This window comes from Eulemur rufifrons, chromosome 30 (assembly GCF_041146395.1).
Source record: "Eulemur rufifrons isolate Redbay chromosome 30, OSU_ERuf_1, whole genome shotgun sequence".
Lineage (NCBI taxonomy): Eukaryota > Metazoa > Chordata > Mammalia > Primates > Lemuridae > Eulemur > Eulemur rufifrons.
This window is the reverse complement of record NC_091012.1, coordinates 121,215,637-121,238,206: the sequence shown is the minus strand read 5'-3', so window position 1 is coordinate 121,238,206 and position 22,570 is coordinate 121,215,637.

Here is a 22,570-nt window from a genome sequence, read left to right as displayed (position 1 = left end):
TAAGAAATGAAGTAAATAGCAACATCATAATAGTAGGGTACTTCAACATTACACTGACAGAACTAGACAGATCATCAAGGCAGAATAATCTAAAAACAAACACTGGACTTAAATGAGATGCCAGAACATATGTACCTAACAGACATTTACAGAACATTGTTCCCAAAAACTATAGAATATACATTCTTCTCATGAGCACATGGAACATTTTCCAAGACAGACCATATGTTAGGCCACTAAACAAGTCTCATAAAATTTTAAACAGTTGAAATCAAACCATGTATTCTCTCAGACCACAGTGGAATAAAACTATAAATCAATCCCAAGAGTAACTCTCAAAACTATACAAATATGTGTACATTTAAAAAGTGCTGCTGAATGGGCTTTGGGTCAATAATGAAATCAAGAGGAAAATAAAAAATTCTTTGAAATGAGTGAGAATAGCAATGCTAGCAAAATTTCTGGGTTACAGAAAAACCAGTGCTAAGAGCAAAGTTATAATACTAAATCTACGTCAAAAAAACAGAAAGATAACAAATTAACAATCTAATGTTACACCTCTGAAAACTAGAAAAACAAGAACAAAACAAACCAATAACCATCAGAAAATAAATACAAAAGATCAGACAGAAATGAGCAAAATTGAAACAAACAAAAAACAATACAAAGGATCAATGAAACAAAAAGTTGGTTTCTTGAAAAAATAAACAAAATTGAGGGACACTAGTCAGATTAACAAGAAATAGAAGAGAAAGGACTCAAATAAGCTTAATCAGAAATGAAAAGGGAAACATTACAACTGATACCACAAAAATACAAAATATCACATGGGAGCACTATAAAAACCTATATGCACACAGACTAGAATACCTAGAGGAAATGGATAAATTCCTGGAAACACAAGACCTCCCAAGCTTGAATCAAGGAGAAATAGAAATCCTGAAAAGACCAATAATGAGCAGTGAGATTGAAGCAGTAATAAAAAATCTCCTAACAAAAAAAGCCCTGGACCAGACGGATTCACAGCTGAATTCTACCAGACCTACAAAGAACTGGCACCTATCCTTTGTAAATTATTCCATAATATTGAGAAGGAGAAAATCCTCCCTAACTCATTCTATGAAGCCAGAATCACCTTGATACCAACGTCAGGAAAGGACAGAACAACAAAATAAAACTACTAACCAATATCCCTTATGCACAGGGGTGGAAAAATCCTCAAAAAAATACTAGCAAACTGAATTCAACAGCACATCAAAAAGATAATTCACGATAATCAAGTGGGCTTCATCCCAGGGATAAAAGGATGATTCAACATATGCAAATCAATAAATGTGATTTACCACATAAACAGAAGCAATAACAAAGACCACATGATTATCTCAATAGACGCAGAAAAAAACATTAGATAAAATCCAGTACCAGTTCATGATAAAAACCTTGAATACACCAAGCATAGAAGGGCTATATCTTACAATTATAAAAGACATATATGACAAATATATGGCCACTATCATACTGAAAAATTCAAAGCATTTCTCCTAAGAACTGGAACAAGACAGTGGTGCCCAGTGTCACCACTTCCGTTCAACATAGTAATGGAAGTACTATCCAGAGCAATCAAGTAACAAAAAGAAATAAAGGGCATCCAAATTGGGAACAAGGAGTTCAACTAACCCTGTTTGGTGACAGTATGATCTTATATCTAGAAAACCCTAAGGAATCCACCAAAAGACTCCTAGAATTGATAAATAAATTCAGCAAAGTCTCAGGTTACAAAATCAATGCACACAAATCAGTAGCGTTTCTGTATGCTATTAACAGTCAAGCTGAGTGCCAAATCAAAGACTCTATACCATTTACAGTAGCTTAAAGAAAATATTAATAAAATACTGAGGAATATATTTAACAAAGGAAGTGAAAGGTCTCTACAGGAAGAACTACAAAACACTGATGAAAGAAATCATAGATGACAAAACCAAATGGAAAACATCCTATGTTCATGGATTGGTAGAATCAACATTGTTAAACTGTCCATACTGCCCAAAGTAGTTTACAGATCCAATGCAATTCTCATTAAAATACCAACCAACTTTCTATTTCATGGATCCAAAATAAAATAATCCTAAGCTTCATTCGGAACCAAAAAAGAATCCAAATAGCCAAAGCAATGCTAAGCAAAAAGAACAAATCTGGAGGCATCACATCACCTGATTTCAAATTATACTACAAGGCTAAAGTAACCAAAACAGCATAGTACTGGTATAAAATTAGAGACATAGACCAATGAAACAGAATAGAGAAGCCAGAAATAAAACCATATGGCTACAACCAACTGATCTTTGACAAAGCAGAAAACAACATACACTGGGGAAAGGAAGTCCTATTCAATAAACGATGCTCAGAAAGTTGGATAGCCACATAGAGAAGAATGAAAGAAGACCCTGTCTCTTGTCATATACAAGAATTTATTGAAGACGGATTAAAGACTTAAATATAAGGCATGAAGCCACAGAAATTCTAGAAGGAAATATAGGAATAACTCTTCCAGACATAGGCATAGGCAAAGAATTTATGACTAAGACCATATGTGCAAATACAGCAAAAACAAAAATAAATAAATGTGACTTAATTATATTAAAAAGCTTCTCCATAGGAAAGGAAATAATCAACATATTAAACGGCAACCTGCAGAATGGGAGAAAACATTCACAAACTATACATCCAGTAAAGGATTAATGTCCAGAATATAGAAAGAACTCACACAAATAAGCAAGAAAATAACCAAAAACCTCATCAAAAAGCAGGCAAAGGATATGAATATAATTTTTTCAAAAGAAGACATACAAATGTTCAGCAAACATATGAAAAATTATTTAACATCACTAATCTTCAGAGATATGCAAAATGACAATGATATACCACCTTACAGCTATCAGAATGGTCATTATTAAAAAGTCAAAAAAAGGCCAGGCGCAGTGGCTCACGCCTGTAATCCTAGCACTCTGGGAGGCTGAGGCAGGTGGATCACTGGAGCTCAGGAGTTCGAGACCAGCCTGAGCAAGAGAGAGACCCTGTCTCCACTATAAATAGAAAGAAATTATCTGGCCAACAAAATTATATATAGAAAAAATTAGCCGGGCATGGTGGCACATGCCTGTAGTCCCAGCTACTCGGGAGGCTGAGGCAGTAGGATTGCTTAAGCCCAGGAGTTTGAGGTTGCTGTGAGCTAGGCTGACGCCACGGCAATCACTCTAGCCTGGGCAACAGAGTGAGACTCTGTCTCAAAAAAAAAAAAAAAAAAAACAGGTGCTGGCATGGATGCAATGAAAAAGGAATGCTTATACTCTGTTGGTGGGACTGCAGACTCGTACAATCCCTATGGAAAACAGTATGGAAATTCTTCAAAGAGCTAAAAGTAGACTTACCATTCAATTCAGCAATCCCACTGCTGGGTATTCACCCAAAGGAAAATAAGTCATTTTAACAAAAGGACACCTGCACTCGAATGTTTATTGCAGCACAATTTACAATTGCAAAGATGTGGAATCAACAGTGCCCAACAATCCTTGAGTGGATAAACAAAATGTGGTGTATATATACCATGTAGTACTACTCAGCCATAAAAAGGAATGAAATGCTGTCATTTGCAGCAACTTAGATGGAACTGGAGACCATTATCCTAAGTGAAGTATCTCAGGAATAGGAAAACATACACTTCTCACTAATAAGTGGAAGCTAAATAATGAGTACATATAGGCACAAAGGGATGTAAAGGACATTGGAACCTAAAAAGTGGGGAGGGGAGAGGGTTAAAAACTTACCTGTTAAGTTCAATGAACACTGTCTTGGTGACAAATGAACTGAAAGCCCTGACTTCAGCATCATGCTGTGTATCCATGTAACAAAAGCATTTGTACTCCCTTAATCTCTTGAAATAAAAAAAGGCCAATTATCTATAGATGTTGTCATGAATGCAATAGAAAGGGAATGCTTATACACTGTTGGTGGGACTGTAAATTGATAACAATCTCTATGGAAAACAGTATAGAGATTTATCGAAGCACTAAAAATAGATCTACCATTCGATCCAGCAATCTCACTACTGAGGATCTGCCAAAGGAAAAGAAATCATTTTATAAAAAATACACCTGCACCTGTATGTTCTTCACAGCACAGTTCACAATTGCCAAGATATGGAACCAACCTAAGTGCCCACTAATGGATGAGTGGATAAAGAAAGTGATCCAGCAATCCTACTATTAGGTATTTATCCAAAGGGAAAAAAAAAGACATTTTATAAAAAAGACACTTTCACTCGAATATTTATAGCAGCACAATTCACAATTGCAAAGATATGGAAACAACCTAAGTGCCCATCAGCACATGAGTGGATTAATTAAAATGTGGTATATGTATACCATGGAGTACTACTCAGCCATAAAAAATGGAAATCTAATATCTTTTGTAACAATCTGGATGGAACTAGAGACCGTTCTATGTGAAGTATCGCAAGAATGGAAAAGCAAACACCCATGTACTCAATATTAAATTAGAACTAATTGATCAACACTTATGTGCACATATGGAAGTAAAACTTCATGGAAATCAAGTAGGTGGGAGGGCGTGGAAGGGGATGGGTAAATTCACACCTAACAGGTACAGTGCACACTATCTGAGTGAGGGGCACACTTATAACTTTGACTCAAATTGTACAAAAGCAAATTATGTACTCAAAATGTGTATACCCCCATAATATTCTGAAATTTTTTTTAAAAAGAAGAAAATGGAATACTACTCAGCCAAGAGCAAGAATGAAATAATGTTTTTTTTTTTTTTCCACCAACTTTGATAGAACTGGAGGCCATTATTCTAAGTGAAGTAACCCAGGAACAAAAAAACCAAATATCTCATACTATCACTTTTAAGTGAGAGCTATGCTATGCATATACATGGTCATACAGAGTGGCTTAATGGCCACTGAAGACTCAGAAGGGGGAGGGTGAAAGAGGGTGCTGGCTTAGAAATTACCTATTGGGTACAATGTACACTATTCAGGTGAAAGGCATGTTAAAAACCTGGACTCCTCCACTATGCAATTCATCCATGTAACAAAAAACCACTTATACCCTCTAAATCTATTTAAATAAAAAATAAGAAAATAAAATTAATTCTCCGTGGTGCAAACAAGGAAACAGGCTTCCTTCTCCTTTTTTATTTTATAGCATTTACTAGAGAAAACTTGTCTTTATAAGTTCTTTCTCTGCCTCTTTGAAATGTACATAAATCTTTTCAAATCTAAATAAACCTCTTACCAGTTTTAAACCCAAGAAGGATTTCTCATGGGAGAAACCCAAGCACATAGGAGTCATCTATTTGAAGTATAATCACTAAGAAATACAGCATCCCTGTCTCCCAGTTTCCATGGGAAGGTTAGGAGCCTAACTTAGGCTTGGGCCTGGTTCCAAGTCACAAACCTAAATTCTGTCATAAATATATGAGAAATTCATATTTCCTTAAGATAAAGACAATTAAAAACACAAATGGTTAATCCAATTACCAGATGAATTTAACATAAACTATGTGTCACAACAGGTGCTATTAAGTCTTCTTGCTTGAAGATGTTATTGCTTTTCTTGAGAATATGGGTTGCATCTTCTTGGCCCTATAAAAGGGTAGGGTAAAATTTCTTTTTGTCCTTGCAATCTCTTTGGATTGCCTGTGATGTGCATCATATTACATTTTTAATGCTTATTTAATAGCAAAACTGATTTCTTTCCTAGGTTAGCAGGAGAGTTTTCTTTTTGATTATATCTCCCTAACACAGGTAAATGAGTACTTACATTCAAAACAGAACAAGGGGATTCTGTTTTCCACTTAGGAAGTGGAGAGCTAGAAAGAGCATTATTTCCATCCTAACAACAACAACAACAACAACAAAAGCTGGACAATCTACAAATTTATAATTTTCCTCAGATCTATAAGTAAGCTTCGGTCACAGGGAAGCTAAGCAGCCCAAAATCTAAAAAGAATTCAGGTGAAATTGTTAATAGATTGGTAGACAAGTGAGGACTAGCAAGACAGTGTAGTGCCATGGGTGGATCGTAGATAGAGGAAGAGAGCAACCCTGCTCTTAGGACCTAACCTTCTCCATTGGCCTCACTGAGCTCCCCTCACATGCACAAAGGAACCCCCATCCCTGCCCCCCAGAGATTGGTAGAGGATCTGAGAAGGCAAAACACACTGTCAAGAAAATAAAAAGACAAGCCACAGACAGGGCAAAAATATTTGTCACATATCTGGCAAAGGACTTGGTTCCAGAAAATATAAAGAACTCTCAAACCTCTTCAATGAGAAAATACACAACCCAATAAAAATATAGGCAAAATGTTTGAACAGACACTTAAAGAAGATATATGGATAGCAAATAAACAGATAAAATGATTTTCAACAACGCCACTCATTAGGTAAATCCACATTAAAACCATAGTGGGATACTACCACATATTTATTATTAATAAAATGGCTAAAAAATATCAGTTGCTGGCAAGAATGCAGAGCAACTGGAAGATACGTTGTACTATGGTACATTTTGGAAAGCAGTAGCAGTTTGGCAGTGTTTTATAAAAGTAAACATGCATATACCACGCAATCTAGAAATCCCACTTTTTCCAAAGTGAGAGAAAACTTATGTTCACACAAAAACCTGTAAATGGATGTGTGCAGCACTTTATACATAATCACCAAATACTGGAAACAACCCAAATGTCCTTCAATCGGTGAATGGATAAACAAACTGTAGTGTATCCATACAGTAGGACACTATTCAGCAGTAACAATGAAAAAACAAGATATTGATACATGCAGCAACATGGATAAATTTGAAATGCATTTTGCTAACTGAAAGAAGCCCAGATCAAAATGCCTCTAAATAAATAATTCCATTATGTGACATTCTGGAAAAGGCAAAACTATAGGAATGGAAAAAGATCAATGATTGCTAGGGGTTCAGGGTAGAGGAAAAATTGACTACAAAGGAAAAGCATGAGGAAAGTTTTTAGTTGATCGAACTGTTCTGTGTCATGATTTTGGTCATAGATACATAACTGTGTATTTGTAAAAAAAAATCATAGAATTTTATATTAAAAGGAGTAAATTTTACAGTATGTAACCAAACTTTAAAAAGAATAAAGCATAATTTTATAATTTGTCATCAGTTACTACTAAATCTTAAGTGTGACATTTCATATAACAGTTTCAAATTTATTAAGCATAGCTTATTTTGTTTTAGCACATTAACAGTGAATCAAAAGCCAAAATATTTTCAAACTAAACTTAAAAATGGGAAAAGAACATAAAGTGTATTTTATAACAAAATTATTAGGTCTATCTCATTAAATGGAGGTAGTATCATATTTGAAATATCAGGCTTACCTCCAGTCTCTTTAAGCTAGGAGGAGAATAGTAGAGATTGCAAAGTTTGGGTCAGAAGGTACAGAAATAGTTCAGGGTTGTGGGTATGAGTTATAAAGACAAATTATTCAGAGTTGCCCAGTAGAATCAAATAAATGAAATTGTAAGATCACTGCATGGTACAGAGATTTGAAATAGAAAGTAATGGATTGATTCCAGTAAGCTGTTTTAGCCACCATAATAGCTATTTAGAAAGACAAGAGATTTGATGATCAAATTTGAGCAGGGTATCATTGTATTAATATGCAATTCAAGCAGTTTCTTTACAAAATGCTGCTTAGACCATAGAATTAACTGTTAAAATGTCTTATATAAGAGCAAAAGAACTACATAAATATGTATTTATTACAGCAAAGGCTTAAAAGGGAAATTATTGATAATCAATAACTAGAAATAGGGAAGTGGAAATTAAAATTCTGCTCCAAATAGGTTACAAACCAACATGGACATCATAGGGTAGTTTGTCAGATATAAACCAGGTTTATCCAGCATACACAAAAGTTTATAAAGCATCAGGTTGATTTGATCTATGCAAGCGGTCTAGTTTAAAGTGACAAAGTAAAAAGGAGGAGGTCTGTATTATCCCTTGAAATGTAAAATTTAAGCAAGGTTTTTGCTTTTGACAATTTAAGATTGAATTTTCTTTATGAATAAAAAGCCAACATGCTCAAATGAAAACTCGTTTATTTCACTCACATTATAACCCACACAAAAATCAAATGGCTATTCTGATAAGGCCATCATGATTTTCCCATTTGTCAAATGTTTATATAAATTTTATTTATCTCCTTAATCTAACTGTTGAAGTTCTCTAAATATAACTCCATTTGAACATTTCTTTCTGACAACATGTACAAGTTACTTATTAAAGCACTCTCCAACATTATCGGTGGAATTTTAATTAGTACAACAGCAAAGAAGCTACTATTTGTTCAAAAAAACAAAAGAAATAGATCTGCCTTCAAATGCCCTCTCCATTTGTGGGGGAGGCAGATGTATTAAAAAAAGAAAAGTAATGATACTGTAAAGGTTTATTACAGAATTAAGTATAACTGTAGCCAGATAGAAAAGGACCTTGCTCTTACAGGAATAGTGGAACCTTGAACTTGACAGTGGTTGTCAGGCATTTGAAAATAGTTTTAATAAGAAAAAAGAGAAAAAAATTACTGAGAATTTTACTTTTTGGTGGAAAAATTATTTCTTTGTCCCTGCCACCACCAACTCAGCCTTCACTTATTACGTAGTCTGAAAAAAATGTTCTTGTATTGTTTATTTAGCAAATGTCCCCTAGATATCTTCATAAGTCAGACTCTGTTTTAGAAACAGGGAATACAATGATGAATAAGAAAGACAAAGCCCTTCCCCTCAAGTAGCTAACTTAACTAGAAGGGAAGTCCAATTATAGACAAGTGAAGGCATAAATAAAATTGGATACTTTAGAGTACTATGGGTAAAGTTGGAAGCAGAATTTTAAATTGCTTTATATAAAATGCTAGCAGAAAGCCAAAACTTAGTAATCATCCTAATATTGGCTCCTCTTTTCCTTCCATCCTCCTTCTTTCCCTACCTTTCTTCTTATAACCCACTTATATAAGACACCATTGCTCTTTCTTTTCTCTCTTTATTTTTATTTTCCTGCTTGTGTGTAATTTCTGCTCTGCCTGCCCCCCCAAAATTAGCTTATACTAATGTGAATTTTACTTTTGAGGATGACTGCACAAAGCTAGTCCAAGTACAGCAGTGCCAAAACTTGGGAGAGCCTTCTAGTTGTGAGTTTGAACTTAACTGTACCGCCCCATTTCTTGTGTTTATTATCAACCTCCACGATTATTAAAGCTAATGCTATTCTCAGAGATTAGAATCTATGTGGGGCCTGATAAATTATGACACTAGCACTTTAGGACCAATGACTCTTCCATGAGGGCCAATGAAAATTCTCTCTCTAATCATGTCTGTTGATGTTCTCTAAAAAAGTGCCAAATGATTTAACTCTCCCTCTTAACATTTCAGTTGTATTTTCATCTTTTCTCAAATAATTTCTTGGATTAAAAGAATCCGTGGAGCAAGAGGACAGGTTACAGTGGCTTCCCCTTACATCTGTAGTTATGTCACACCATGTGAGGCTGTAATATGGTGGATCCTAAAATCAATTTGAGTGCCCTTTCTGCTTGATTATATCAAGGTTTAAACACTCTGCACACCAATTCTTAACATGTATGTAAAGAGAAGATCATATATGGATAGATATTGATGCCAGTGACCTGAAAAAGTATATATATATATATATATATATGTATATATATATATATCATAGTAACAGAGTAAAATTATTACTTTCCGTTGAATTGCTTTTATTTTCCTGCCTCAAAATGAACATATGTGTATATGGATGGAAATGAGCAAATATATTGTCTTATTAATTTCTAAAAAATTATTTCCATCTTCCTGTTAGCCATTTTAATATCAACATTCACCTCGAATGATTTCTATAGTATTGCAACAAAAAATTTGAAGGAATTTATCCCCTTTTTTGCTTCTTTCTAAAGAAGTTGTATGCCAAATACTTTCACGCTTTAAATAAAGGCAGAAGATTCAGCATTAAAGATTGATCTAGAAACAAAGGGAAGGAACAAAGCCAAGGAGTGATGTGCAAAAACAGGAATTTGTACTTAAGCAATAAGATACTACATTTTGCTTCAGAAATAGCCTTTGTTTAACCCACTGTACCAATCTCAGATAATCATGCATTATCATAGTCTTCTCTAAGATTGTTCAAGACATGAATCACTATAGCAACTCATTCTAAATAAAAATATCATGGTAGTGATTTTAGGGGGAAAAAGCTATAGGTGCTGAACTCACAATTCAGATTGTTAGATAACCCAGTGAGGTTATCTAACAAAGTGAGTCATTTCACATGTGTAAGCATTTACAGACATACATATTAGTGTGTAAAGAGCTTAGCTGATTAATCATGATTCACAGCATTGATCTCTACACTGGCCAAAGCATAGTTTGTTCTCTCCACAATTAACATTAAAATCTTTGCCTAATCTTCAATGCACTGTCACTCACCTTGGAACAAATACATACACCTTTGCCTGATGTACTTTCTCTAGAAATCCATGTCTTTATGCTCATTCAAAATTTTGCTTAAAATCTATCTCCTTTTTGATGGCTTTTATGTCAGAAGCTACTTAGGATCTATTACTCTAATTATTCTAATGATATTTTCTCTCTGTCTCTGTCTCTCTTTGTCTCTCTCTTCTCTCATCTCAATATTCTTTCAAATCTATCTTTTGTGCAACAGTTCTTTCTTGGGACAGCTGTATGCAGTTTGTAATGTATGCTTATATGTTGCTGTCATTTGAGCTTAAAGGCATTTTTCTATATATCCTTTGTCACTTACTGATTGATATGGCTGACTGATGGCATTTTTTAGAAGTATCATCAACTGTTCAAAATATGCTGACATTTCTAGTAATAAATAATCAAGACAGTCATGGTTTAGAAAGCACAGTTCCAACTTTTAAAAGAAAAAGAAAATTATAAACTTCTAAGAATATGATAAGGTAGACCTTATTTCAGAATGTTCTAGAAAATGATCCTAATACTTTCAATAAGAAATCTACAGAGAATATTGCTTTTTATTTCATTTAAAAGATATTTGCTATGTGCATTTCAATCACTGTCCAATGCACTCAGAAAGTTATGGTGAATAAGAAACATAAGGACCTTGTTTTTGCAAAGTTCACATTCTTTGTGGAGAGAACAAACATAAGCAAGCAAACAAATATGTAAAGAAGATAATTTTGATAATAAGTGAGAAAATATAGAGATATGCTAATAAGTGATAAGCTGTATAGGTCTATGTGGTGTGTATGTGTGTTTGAAGGACTGGAATGTGTGACAAATGCTATTGATATTCTGCCCTGTATCTCCTTGGCCTTCCTCTGATTTCACTTGCAACTATACAAGTTATAGTTCTCTAATTATCAAGCACTGCATATTCAGCTTCTCTGCCTGGGGCTGTCTCTGGCACCACAGGAACTTGCTTGACCATGCACAACTCAAAAGTGCAGGGGTAGTGTTGATCTCAACTATCAACCAATGGGGGATGAGGGTTAGTATACAAATACCATAGCCTCCTTCTCTGGATGGAAAATTCTAAGGTGTATTCCACAGTTTCACAGAGTTTCTCTGAGGGATTTTTCCCTAGTTGCTCAAAGAAGCAACCTGATGGCTAAGACTTATATTATAGGCTTTTTCGCTTCCCTGCCTCATTTTCCCCACTCCTTCGTTCGTGTTTCCTGGAATAACCTCCTGAATAAACTACCTGAACTTAACTCCTTGTCTTAAAATCTGCTTTTTGAGGAAAACTGAAACTAAGGTAGTTGGAAGAGAATATTGAGCATTTCAATTGGGGAGTGCTATTAGGAATGAGATCGAAATGACAAGACGTTAACATGCATGGAAAGATCTGGAAAAGAGAGTTCCTGTTGAATGCAAGAGCAACTGCAAAAGCCCCAAGGTGAGAATGAGCCATCCACGCTCAATGAAGATCACTAAAACCAGTATGGCTAGAGCAGAGTAAGTGGCGAGTGGTAGGCAATGAGGTCAAAGAGGCAAGTAAGAGATAAATTTTACAGGAATGTATAGATGCATTAAGGAGTTAAGGCTTATATTATAATTATAATCAAGCTTTGTGATATTTTAAGCCAGAGAGTGATGTAATTTGATTTTTAAATAACTCTAGCTATTTGGGGGGAAATAGACTTTAGGAAGACAAGAGTTACAGACTGTACCAGGAGAGAAGCAAGAAGACTAGTTATGAAAATACTGTACTAGGTTAGATGAGAAAAAATATAAGCTTCTCTCAGTGAAGTGAAGAGCAGTGGAGATAGAAAAAAAGTTTATGTTTATGATATATTTTGCAGGACGAACCAATAGGACTCATTGATGAATTACATACAAAGGCAGTAAAGAGAAAGAAAAACCCTTAAGTATGAAAAGTCAAACTGAAATGAGGATGAGACAGGAGATATAAAATTAAGAGACAGTGGCATCTAACAATTTAAGTTTAAAGATGTGATCCTCCAGGAGTAGAAAGTAGAGAACCTATGAAAAAAACAAAAACTTAAGGAAGAGTTAAAGGAACTATAAAGCAAACCGAGATGGAGAAGTCAACAGAGTAGATGAAGACAAAAACTATGGTTTCATAGACACCAAAAATGATATATATATATCAGGAAATACCAGGAAGGAGGAAGTGGTCCAACTGTGTGGAATGTTTCTGAGAGTACAACTAAGAGGAAGGTAGAAATTCAACCATTCTATTTGTCACCTTTCAGATCATTGAAAAGAGCAGCATTAAAAATGGATTGCCATATGTTGAAGAGAAAAAAGAATTTGAGAATGTTTAAATAGAGAATAGAGAGAGAACTTTTTAAAAGCTTTGTTCTTAAGAAGAGCAGAGACATGGATTTGTAGCTGGATGGGGTATGTGTGACCAGTGCTACTATGCCAGAGAAAATGTTTCATGTTACAACGGTTTCCTCTTCCTGAGAATAGGAGGAGTACATTTCTTAGTCTCCCTTACAGTTAAGTTTTGACCATGGCGTTGCATCTGGGCAATGTAGGGCTGATAGAAATTATGTATGCCATTTTCATATATGAAGCTTTAAAAACATCCCAAGCAGCCTTCCATTTATTTTTCCCTCCAATGACAAACTTGAGCAACCTAGGTTGCTAAGTCAGTCTTGAAGAGAGCCACCAGGAAGAGCCAAGCTATCCATGTCAGACAACAGTGAGGAACAAATAAACATGTGAGGAACAAATAAACCTTTTTTGTGTTTGGCCACCAAGTTTTCTAGGTTCATTTGTTACTTTATCAGAGCTAAGCGTATCCTGACTAATACCCTGGCAATGTTTTTAAGATGGTTGATAAAATACTATTTTGCATGTTTTAGAAAATGCATAGTAGAGAGACAGACTGATATTGCAGTAGAGGGAGTATATAATTGCAAGAATATTATGCTTGGGAAGATAAAGTCTGAGATCAAGAGCAGCAATTGCTGAGGCTGGCCTTAGAAGTAGGGGCACTGAAAGGGAGGAAATGCAGAGAGTGTGAGTATAAAAGAAGTCACAATGATAGATTTGGTTAAAGGAAGCTGAGGAAGTTTTCTCATTTGTTGTTTCTATTTTGTCAGAGAAGAATGAGATAAGAATATAGCTGAGAGAGAGAGAGTAGATGGGAAAATATTGGCTATCTGAGGAAAGAGGGAAAATTATAAAAATATACTTTGAGGAGTGAGAAATCAGTCAGATTAAGAAAGGAACAGAAGATTGTCTGGCAATTTTGTATGCATTTGAAATGTGTGATCATGGATGTAAAGTATGTCCAAGTAGATTATTTGCATACACTTTTTAGGCTGATTTTAGCTTCCTGGCTGAGGGCATAAAGTACTTGTATAGATGTCTTTAGTCAAAGAGGCATAACAGAGATAGAGTGGGGCAAGAATACTACAGGTAATTGCAAAGGAGTGATTTTAATGATGGATTGAGGAATCTTAGCTGGGTAAGAGAGGAATATAGACATCCATAGATAATGGATTTTGGATCATCTGTAGACAAAAAGCCTCCGTATAGACAAAGAGTTTCTGAATTAATAGTACTGGTATAAGTGATCTAGAAGGATACGAAATGGTGGCCAGAATGTAAAATGCTTCAAATCGATATTTGTAACATAGTTCATTTATTGATGATTGAGAAGTCAAGTCAATTTCACAGAAAAGGGCAAAATATAGTGTTTTCTTTATGGGGGGAAATCACTCTCATTCTCATTAGAAAAATTTTGCTACTTCTGAGCAACTCTTATTTTTCTTTTATGGATGTCAGGGTTGGGTTTTTTTTGTTTGTTTGTTTGCTTGGTTTAGGGTTGGGTTTTTGAACGAGAAATGTCCTGGTTCTTTGGCTCCTTGCTTGGAAAAATTGCAAGCAGGGCCAGTGTGATGGAATGACCACAGACAGGAAGCAATTCCACACAAATAGCTTCCATAGTAGAAAAGAAGGAAGAAAGAAGAAAGCTACACAATTATAGAAAAGAAGGAAGCTACACAAAGTGAAAATATGTTCCAGAGAGAGGAATAGGTAAGTCTTCATGAGTGGAGAAAGACCTTAAGGACTCCTATGTGGTTTCCTTTGATTGGCCTGGTCCAGGGGAGGGCTTACAAGAGGTGTGGGATATTACCAGATGATTGATATACATGGTTATCAGATGTTCTATGTTTTCCTGCAGTCCCTTCCCCTGACTGGTCCTCAGCTTCTCCACCCCTAGGAACCACTCTCCAGGCCTACACTTGTCACCTACAGATGTGGTCTCTGCCAAACAATAGATAATGAGAATCATGTGAGTTATGGGAAAGAGTTATACACATGGCAGAAATATGAAAAGTATTTCTGCTAAATGTGGTACAGATGATAATAAATCTTAGAAAGAGACCAAGAAATAACTTGCTGTTTATCTTATAAACTATGGATCTATGCATAGCTTTAAAAATTTTTAGGTATGCCCCATTTATACCTATTTTGTGAAGAGTTCTTATCATAAAAGGGTGCTGAATTTTGTCAAATGCCTTTTCTGCATCTATTGAGAGGCTCATATGGTCTTTGTTTTCGCTTTCATTTGTATGGTGAATTACATTTATAGATTTGCATATGTTGAACCATCCTTGCATCTCTGGGATGAAGCCTACCTGGTCATGATGAATTATTTTTTTCATGTGCAGGTGAATTTGGTGTGCTAAGATTTTATTGAGAATTTTTGCATCTATATTCATAAGGGATATTGATCTATAGTTTTCTTTTTTTGTTCTGTTCTTTCCTGGCTTTGGTATCAAGGTGATATTGGCTTCATAAAATGAGTTGGGGAGGATTACATTCTTCTCAATGTTGTGGAATATTTTCTGCAATATAGGTACCAGTTCTTCTTTGTAGGTTTGGTAAATTTGGGTATGAACCCATCTGGTCCAGGGCTTTTTTTAATTGAAGGATTTTTTATTGCTGCTTCAATTTCAGTGCTTGATATTGGTCTATTCAGGAATTGAGCCTAGGGAGGTTTTGTGTTTCTAAGAATTTGTCCATTTCCTCCATATTTTCAAGTTTTGGGGCATAGAGATTTTCATAGTATTCAAAGATGATGTTTTGTATTTCTGTGATATCAGTTGTGACTTCTCCTTTTTCATTTCTAATTGAGATTATTAAAGTCCTTACCTTTCTGCTTCTGGTTCATCTAGCAAGAGGCCTGTCAATTTTGTTTATCTTTTCAAAGAACCAACTTTTTGTTTTATTAATCTTGTGTATATTTCTTTTATTCTCCATTTCATTTAGTTCTGCTCTGATCTTTGTTATTTCTTTTCTTCTATTGGGTTAGGATTGGTTTGCTCTTCCTTTTCCAGTTCCTTGAGACGATTCATTAGTTTGTTGATTTGTGATCTTTCTGTCTTTTCAATGTGGACATTTATGGCTATGAGTTTTCCTGTCAGGACAGCTTTTGCTCTATCCCACAGATTTTGGTAACTTTTGTCCCCATTATCATTTAGTTCAAAGAAACTTTTGATTTCCATCTGAATTTCCTCTTTGACCCAACAATAATTTAGCAATAGATTGTTTAATTCCCATGACTTTGTAGAAATGGGAATTCAAAAGAAGAGAGGCTAAAAGAGTAAGAGCAGAAAAAAAGAGCAGGCTATTAGGAAGAGGGAAAAGGCACCATGCACCATGTGGCATCATCCTTACTCTAGTAGATCAGCAATACTTGGGGTAGATAAATGTCAGGCCCATAATAGTGGCCTCAATAGGAAATAGAAGACCATCTGTGGGTATAGTGAGGATGATACACCTCAAATCATATGCTTCTTACCTGATTAAGAGAACAGCAGTAAGAAAGAGCCCAAGCAAGTCACACCACACTGCACTCTTTTCATCAAGCACAGAGAAGAAAAGGGACAGATACAAATAGTCCCTGATTAGATGTCCTACATACCTCATTGCCTCTCTCTTCCCCATAGCTACTGGATAACTGAATTAACAAGCAGCTCTAGAGCTTAGTAAATAATAGCAACCTTGTCATAGTGCTAAAGTAGAGAGTAGAAGGATGAAGGTAGCCCCTGTTTACCACACTGGAGAAACAAATACCAGGGCTGTTTATGATTCCCATGTTCAAATGAACAGAAATCTAAAGACATACGGAGTTTGTGAAATAAGTTCTACATGATAAAAACATAAGGAAAGCAAAGAAAACAAACATTTGAAAAAGGCACAAATTTAATCATTATTTCTTATGTAATTTTAACTAAATTCAAGAAGATATAGATTTCTGAAGCAAGCTTAGACAATGAGATAGTGAGACAACAGAGTTACCCAGAAAGGATACTGGATAAGAGGCAGAAACAAAAATTAGAGAGCATCACTTCTGTTGAACTAAGCCACATTGTTGCATGTAATGATAGCTTGTTTTTTTTCATCATTGGGTAGTATTATATTGCATAAATATATCACAATTTACCCATTCAACTTTTCATGGGCATTTGAGTTGTCTCTAGCTTTTGACTATTATGAATAAAACTTCTGTGATCATTTCTGTATATGTGTTGTACATTTTAAAATACTTATTTCTGTTGGTATATATCCAGGAGTAAAATTAGTTTCTGAAGTCTCTGTGTACCTTAAGTTAGCATGGCTAAGTATTTTTTCCAAAACAGCTGTGAAAATTTAAGTCATGATGAGCAATGTAAGTGTCTAATATCTCCATATCCTTGATAACACTTGATAATGTCAAACATTTTAGTCATCCAAATGTCATCCAAATTTAGAATTTTTAAAAATATTTTTGCCTTCTAAATCACAGAGAAAAAGAAAAATATGTAAAGCAACTTAGTCCAGCTAGAAAAAGGTGTGACAAAACCCAAAAAACAAAAAAAAAGCAAAAAGGAGAAATAAACAAAAATATCATAAAATATCATAAAATAATAATAAGTAAAATACCCCAAAGAGCATTTATTTCAATTATTATAATACCTTTAAACCCTGTGTTAAAATATATCGACAAATCTACCTCTGTTTTGTAATTCTTCTATAGAACATATAGTGATGGGTCATCTGTCTTTACAGTTAACCACCAATTATGTGTGAACTTACTGGCTGGATTTATAAGGAACATACTTTTAATTGTCATACTAGTAAAATTAATAAATAAGCAAAAAAACTAGCAAATGGACAGTCAGATCATAGCATCAATATACACTCGGGGAGCAGTTAGTGAGACCAAGCCTCACCACTGCATGCACACAGCCAAAACAGAACAGCTGCTGCAATGAAACCACACAGTATCCACTGGGAATTCTGGAGCTTTTGATTCTGATTGTTCTTTCTGCTCAGTGTCATCAATTGTAACAGTTGATTAATGTGATAGAAGATCACTCAATTTCTCCTCAGTTAGGAAATTGTAAAGTTATTATACCCTCAAGCCCTCTAACATTTGCATAGGTATAGCTAATATAATTTAACAGTGCAACAGAAAACAGAATTGGTTAGCTGCATGCTGGGGTTGTGAATAGGAGACTATAACTCTAAACCCAAATTTAATTGAAACTAGTATTTTCCAGGTTCCCTTCCATTATTATGAATACTAGAAAATTTATATCCAGTTATGTAAATAGTATTCTGTATGACATTTCCCTTTCAAAGTTAAATAATATTGAACTAAAAAGAGATTTTAAAACAATATAATAAATTCATTGTAATTCATAAAACTTAGATAAAATTCTGTACATCTCTATTCTTTGCCAAAAACACGGTATTTGTTTTTGCTTCCTTTAACACTGAAAATATTTTAAAGTATTTTAGCTTTGCCTTCATATTATTTTTTTGGAAAACAGGTCATGTACCAAACAATATAGCCATGTGATTAAGCATATTTTTACAACACTGGAGAGTGTTCAGAAAGATTCATCTGCTTAGTTACTTCTCCTAATGTACTTAATACCAGTGATTACATGCTTATTGCTTTTATCTATAAAAAGAAACTTCTGGGACACGAAAACATTTACCATAGCATCAATATGTAAGTCATGTTCAATGCCAAAAACATCATTACCTTGGATAATGCCATGAACTCTTATTTCTATTGTGGCATCTTATAAATACCTCAGCTAATTTTTAATATATCTGTTCTGTATCCACAATGCAAAACCTTTATTTAATTTTCAGCAGTAATATCTAACATACCCAGTGAAACTGAATGTGATTTTCTTTTGTCACTGACAGTAACAGATAGTTCTTGATAATTATGATCCATGTGTAGCTCCTTCTTTCATTAGACGAGAAGAGCATACAATGTCAGATCAACTGCTGGAGCAGCTTTGTGTCATCAATCTCAAACCACTTGCCAATGTCGTGAAAGAGCATATCTTCACAGAGTAATATATCTGTGTCATCTCATTGTCATATATCCTGAATTGTTTAGAAAAGCAAACTAGAAAGTAAAAAAAGAAAATGAGTATTTTTCTTCCCTATGTGAAATGCAAGGTAAATGAACATTTACCAAGACTGTGTTTCTCCTGTGTTTGTGTATTATTGTGTGTATGCATATGTTATAGGTGGCAAGGGAAGTATGTTTGCTAGTGAGTACATTTAATGTGTTTATCATGTGCCATACCACTCTGTCTATAATTTAACTACCAAAAACTGTGTGAAGAAAAAAAGAATAGAAAGAAGAATTTCTTTTTCTTCTTCCCTTAGTCAATGCCATAAGAGCCACTTTCCCTGAAAATAAGCAAATGATCACTGTTTCATTATGTAAGATGATACTGTCATATAGAGTCAGGCTGATGTGATACAGGCATCACTACTATAGCTATGATCCTGAGGTTTTATTATAATCAGAAACAATTTTCTCTAATTAAACTCACCCAAGGGGGTTATTGAGGTTCAAACCATCTGATTTGGTGAACACAACAAATAACCATGTGGAATGCATAGCAAAGCTATAAGCAACATCCCTGTATTATGTAAGAGATTAATATCATTAAAAACAATTATGGGATTATTTAACATATTTCTGAAGATCCAAATCTATCAAACCATATTTTGTTCTTCCCTTTGTCATCAGATTTATTATGATGTGGTGACTTGGCATGGTAGGAGTGTGTTTAAACATGAAATATCTGATTTTGAATCAAAAGAGTAGTTCATTATATCTCAAACAAGAAGCAGTACAATTAATCAAAGTATGCGCCTAAACTATTGAAACAGTTTTGCCATCTTAATGGTAGCTTGTTTATGCCAGGAGCAAAGAAGCCTGGAGAGCGAGTGGTGATGAAATCCTGAAAGGCATTTTCCACAGCTTGTTGAGAATCGAATATTTTTCCTTGCACGAAGTGGTCCAAAGTCAGGAAGAAGTGGTAGTCAGTTGGTGCAAGGTCTGGTGAATATGGTGTGTGACAGAGAGTTTCCAAGTCCAGCTTCTGTAGTTTGATCAGCGTTGTTTGTGCGACATGTGGTCGAGCGTTGTCCTGCAAGAGGATTGGCCTGTCTCTATCGACCGATCTCAGCTGCTTAATCACAAGCGTCCTGATAGTTTCATCCAACTGGTTGCAGTAGACATCCGCTGTAATCTATTGACCAGGTTTCATGAAGCTGTAGTGGATAATAACAGTACTGGAACACCAAACAGACACCATTAGCTTCTTTTGATGAATATTCGGCTTTGGACTGTGTTTCAGCACTTCATCTTTACCCAACCATTGTGCTGAGTGTTTGCGATTGTCAAAAAGAATCCATTTTTCATCACACATAACAATGTAGTTCACCTTTATGTCATGACAGCAAAGAAAGGCAGGCTTCAAGATGATTTCTGATGCTCGTGTAGTTCACGTGGTACCCATCTATCGAGCTTCTTTATGTTGCCCATTCGTTTCAAATGGTCCAATATTGTTGAGATAGTAATGTCAAACCTTGCTGCTAATTCAACTCATAGGTTGAGATGGATTCTCTTCCACTACAGCTTTCAGCTCATCATTATCTGCCTTGGTCTCCGGTTGCCCATGTGGCTCACTTTCAAGATTAAAATCACCAGAATGAAACTTCTCAAACCATCGACGTACTGTGCGTTCATCAGCCACATCCTTTCCAAACACTTCCTTGATATTTTGAGCTGTCTGTGATGCACTGGTTCCATAACGGAACTCATATTTGAAAATGACACGAATTTTTGACTTATCCATGGTTTCACAAAAACTGCTCTAAAAAAACTTTTGAAAGATAATAACAAGCCAAAATGTGCGTTTGAAAGACTAAGGAATGTATCTTCACAATAATAAAACAAGAAATGTCAAAGTGAAATGTTAAAGATATCAACTGTCAAACTTAGTACTTAAGGAAATTGGACATTTCATACTCAATAATCTTAATACTCGTGAAACAGAAGAGATACAGAAGTAAGAACAATCATCTGTACTCCATCTCTTTCCTAGCCTTTTGACAAAAATCACTTAAGTTTTTTATGCCTCTGTTTCATTACTCAATTTTTGTAAAGACTAAGGATCAAATGGCATAACATCATTGAAATCATTTTGTAAAATTGTTATCAATGGTACATCTGTAACATATTCATTAGCTGTTTAGTTTTACATCTTACCAGACATTCAAAACAGAGCAAGAATACCAAGTGGCTCAGACTATTTGGAGACAAGTGCTTGCAGAATTATACAATATCTCATGAAATATATATGAAACAAAGTGGACTGTTTAGGGTGCATTACACACAATCTTCAATCTGAGTGGCTTAACACAACATACAAATTTCCTTTTCTGGTCAACTATTCCGGTCAGCAATATTTCATGCAGTGACATAGCAGTTCAGGCTGATGGAAGCTCTGTTAATTATCCTCTTCCTGTACCATCTGGAACATGCAGTCTCCTTGGTTAATAAGGAAAGAAAAGCACTAGAGAGTCTCACTCTGAAAATTAAATCTTTCAATCTAGAAGTGATCCAAGACACAAGGACTTTCACTTATAATAGCCCCATATAACTGCAGATGAGTAAGGAGGCATAGACCTCTCATGTTGCTTAAAGAAGGAGAAGTGGATAAAAGAGAGCACCAGAAATCTCTACTACAAGCTTCATTAATTATAAGTTTCATTGGCCCCTAAATTCAATTTCTTATTATAACTATTTGCATCTTTCTTTTATTGAACTATCTATAAATAAGAATATGTTTGTAAAATAAAGATGACATATTAAATTATAAATATAATTCAAGGTTTGATATTTGTTCTGTACCAACTTACTCTATTATCTTAAACTAGGCATAAGAATCTCAGGTACCTCAGGTAATTTTGTTGCCATAGGTAACAACACAAAACCTTTCCCTGTTTTCCAAAGTTCCAAAACCATATCTGCAAGCACAGTCATATATATACATGCACAGAGTTGCAGACACAATCACGCCAATTGAAACGTAATGATTTAAAACATCATTCTGAAGACTCTAATATACCATTACATAGAGGATTGTGAGGCTAACAAGAGTGAAGGAGAAATGACCATCCTACAATATAAGTTTAAGGAATTTTTCCAACATTTCTTTCCCACCGCAAATGGGTAGAACAGTGGACGGATATCGAGATGAGGTTGTATTCTACATAAAGAAGTTATGACCATTAATAAACAGCATGAATGTTTAGATATGTGTTTGTTCAGCATCAATATGAGTGAGAGCTGGTAGGACAAGTTCCATGTTATCAAAATTATATAAATAGATAATATTTTATAATATACAGAATATTTATGTGGCTCATTTTTGATGTCATATCATGTAAAGGCAAAGTATGATTGCTGTAGATACTCGATGGTAGCAACCAAAATCTTTTTATGATAATGTTGATTTTAAAACCATATAATTTTAGAGAGAAAATATGAAGGAAGGCTTCCTCTAGGATCTAGGCAGAATTGAGGCCCTTTTAATTGGTTTGTGCTCCCTGATCTTTCTTTTTAAATAATTGACTTCTCCTAATAGATGGTTATCTCCCTGAAGAT